This window comes from Macrobrachium rosenbergii, chromosome 4 (assembly GCF_040412425.1).
Source record: "Macrobrachium rosenbergii isolate ZJJX-2024 chromosome 4, ASM4041242v1, whole genome shotgun sequence".
Taxonomy (NCBI): Eukaryota; Metazoa; Arthropoda; class Malacostraca; order Decapoda; family Palaemonidae; genus Macrobrachium; species Macrobrachium rosenbergii.
In genome coordinates, this window is record NC_089744.1 from 31,131,096 (window position 1) to 31,135,000 (window position 3,905).

The window sequence follows — 3,905 nt, forward strand, 5'->3', positions numbered from 1 at the left end:
GATAGAAGAGTCTAAGACTTTTCCAAGTGCCTGGCCAGTTTCATTACCTCATTAAAGACTTATCAAGGATGGAGGATCCGCAGGAGACACTGGACTAAAGCGAATACACACAAACACACACACTTGAATACACACATATATAATTTTATATATATATATATATATATATATATATATATATATATATATATATATATATATATATATATATATATATATATATATATATATATATATATATATATATATATATATATGTGTGTGTGTGTGTTTGTGTAGATAAAAATTTGATAAATAGATAGACAGATAGATAGATATATCTGTGTGTGGGTGCGGGTATCTCCCCACCCGTTTGTTTCATATTCCTAATAATAACAACTCATAACAGCCAACAAATTCACTTTTATAACATACATTGTTAACACTTTCCACGTCACATCTTTCTCATTACTATCAAGCTTTCTCTAGGTCCACGCACACTATACAACACTTTTTATTTTTGCTCTCAGACTTTGTACTTAGTTATCTTGTAACAAGTGGGTGATGCACTCACAATCATCCTTGTTTAAACCCGCACTGTCCTTTCCCTCTCAGAGAGGTTTTATTTTCTCAGTTAGAACCCTTGCTTACATATTTCGTAATATGTTAAATAATGTTATACACAGGAAAACATTAATTTCTTTCTTTCACTCATTCCTTTACAATTCCCTGGTTCGGACATATCTTTCACGTCCTGATCAGCCATTCAGTTGAGTAATCACGCCACATATAACCTCAGCATAGAAAGTTAAATTTTACAGTTGCACAATTGTCCTCAAATTATGCATCATAATACCACCAATTTGAACTGAAATTCTGCAGAATTGCAAGACGAAGACTGGATTCAGTCAGGAAACAATCGAGTAATTTTGTTCTGTAGAAAAGCTGATAAAATGTAGTATATTTTTACACTCACCTCTACTCTAAAAAAGAAACAAAAGAAACTCGTTTATATTACTAATGTGGACAGTCTGCAGAGAACATACGTCTGTGGTTTGAAAAATAAATAATTGAACACCCTTCCTTAACGGTGTTCATCGAAAGTTGTAGCCAGATTTTTTAGTTATACGTTTACGCAGATTTACACTGATAAAAATACGCAGATATCGGCCACTTAATTTTCCCCAACTTTTAAGCCACAGAGAAAGAATAAGAGAAACTGATGCAGCCTCAGTATTCAACAAACTCAGGTTTAAGAGAGGGTCTCCTACTTGCAAATAATAATAATATGGTCATTAACACTGCTGCTGGTGTTGGTGCTTTTGGTTATTTAGATCAGTGGAGACGACCATCAGTATCTTCGCCCTTATTAATGTTATTTAGTTACTAATTTTCACATTGAATGTGACTTTAGATGTAATGATAAAGGCTAACAATATTTTATGTATTCGTCTTCATTATCATCATTTTCGAATTCTACAGTGTCATCCTAGCCAATGTTAAGGCCACGCTTAATTTGCTAACGCCTCGAAGGACATCTCGGGATGGAGTCCTGCAATATTAGGAGGCCTTTTGGGATGCCCATCCCTCCCCAGTCAAATAAAGATGACCTTCCTCTCGACGTTGCCTATGGGTATATAAGACTTCGGTGTCTTTTGGATCATTGTCATTTCTTCTCCTTCGTCAGCTACCTCAGCAGGAGAACCATCATGAAGAGGGTATGTTGAAGTGGGAAAAGTTCTGTTTTTATAATGGCATTGTATTTATAAAGAATTAGGAGTCCTCACACTTTGGCAGTTTCTTATCTCCGTGTACAAAGGATTTTTGCTTACAAGAAGACACTTGTTTTTGCTCAAATAACTGTTACTAGTGACACATGAATAAAATTTCAAATTTGTAAAATTACCACATACACACACACACACATATATATGCATAGATTATATATATATAATATATATATATATATATATATATATATATATATATATATATATATATATATATATATGCATACACACATATGTATATATGTATATTTATACAAATATGTGTGTATTGGTGTATATGTTCGTGCGTGTGTGTGTCTGCACTCACTTTCAAAAACATGAATATGTAGGTTTAAGCAACGTTGGGTTCAGCCAATGCTTGAATAGACAACCACCAACGCGTGTCTAGTAGCAAAAACGCTCTCTTCGTTATCGGCATCTTGGTCAATGGAGTTGTTTTTTTTTTTTTTTTTTTTTGTCAATGCTTGGATGCCACACACCGATGGAACACAGGCTTCCGTGACCATTTATGAACGCAAGAACACGGAAATGCTATCATCAGAATTTTTTTATGCATAAAACGCAAGGGTAACACCTAAAATCTCCCTTTCTCTTCATACCTGGCCCAAACGACGGATGTAAAACGAGCACGGTTTAACCCCAAGCCTTGTGAATCACCAACGTTGCTGAAACTTGCAACAGACCTTAACAGTCTGGTGTACTGTATGTAGCATTGGAAAACATTCATGTCCGTAAAGCCAATGGGCTGAGTAAATGAAATAACCACGATGCCTAGACATTTACTGTACGTGATATTGAAGTTGTGGTGAGAGATTTTTCCATGATAGACATTATGGATCAACCCAATTTATCGCTGAGTGTGCACTAAAAATTATGGCCTTTACTAAAGGTTCAATCTCTTATAAAAAAATTCTAGGCTAACGTTACCGGAATAACAGGAAAGTAACTATATTATCAGTTTCTATTGATTTAATAGGAAATGGCTGCCGTGCTTAAACTTTTATGATGCAAGTTTCTCTGCGATGAATAGGTTTACTGAATGTAAGTTTGTTTTCATAGATGTAGTTGAAAAATACCAATCATAAATGTATCTTTTGGTCGTAATCTGTGAAAAACATTTTCAGACCTATACAATACTTAAGCCGAGAAATAAGCGCATTACACATTCACATATCTTGGCAGCTGTAACAGCAGCAGCTCCCCCTTTCTTCACCTCGCAAAAAAACTCAAGTTCTCTCCATTTTTCCTTGTTCAAAAGTAGGGCATTTGTTTCTGTAGATGCAATTCACTTATATAAATACCATTTTGTTTAGTTTCACCTTAAACTGAATAACTTCGACACCTAACGAGGGAGCCCTTCGAAACTTACAACACAAAAGAACTAAGATTGCAAAAGCAAAACTCCACGGTGTCACCTGCGTCAACGCAACGCCGTCCCAAGAAAAAAATGAGCAAAACAATTATGCTCTTGTTCAACCAAAAAAAAAAAAATTAATTAACTGTATTCACGTTTTACTGGCAGAATACCCAAGATGAGAACTAGGTCGCTTGATTCAGATGAATTTCTTACTTTTAATTATATTATTATCACAAATTTTTTCGTGGTAAAAATGGAAATCCGTCGAGCATTGCCAAACTTAAGAAATTTTTTTACTAATGCTTTGTCCTCTTATTGCTTTATCCCGTAATGATATCTGATTATTATTATTATTATTATTATTATTATTATTATTATTATTATTATTATTATTATTATTATTATTATTATTATTATTATTATCTGTTGGTTAATTAAGAATTTAAAGGACAATTTCAAGCACTACTGCAGTGTTTTAATTCTCTCAATTCCCAGCACCAGTTATGCCTTTCTTGTTGCCGTATCATACGTTATTTGCATGGCTATCCTATTAATGTTACTCATTGATTATTGTCATCTTTAAAAGGGAAAACAAGCTAATCAATACAAAGATGAGTGCTCTTGGCTGAGACATGCTAATTTATATCCTGTCTTGTATTGAAAATAATAATAGACCATACTGTCCGTGAGGATCATAATTAAATACTGTTTTAACCCCATAATGGCTCCCTGCGATGCCTCAGAGCCGAAAGTGTGTTATTAATGGTGATAGTTAACGC

At 34.0% G+C, this 3,905-nt stretch overlaps 1 long non-coding RNA gene across 1 annotated transcript in view; it reads left to right on the plus strand.

The window, feature by feature from the left end:
- Nucleotides 1–1,558: 1,558 nt before the first annotated feature.
- LOC136838356 (uncharacterized) overlaps nucleotides 1,559–3,905 on the plus strand; it is a 2,914-nt gene continuing 567 nt past the window's right edge. The window contains exon 1 of the long non-coding RNA XR_010852952.1: nucleotides 1,559–1,697. This is a non-coding gene — a long non-coding RNA (uncharacterized lncRNA). The remainder of the gene's footprint in view (nucleotides 1,698–3,905) is intronic.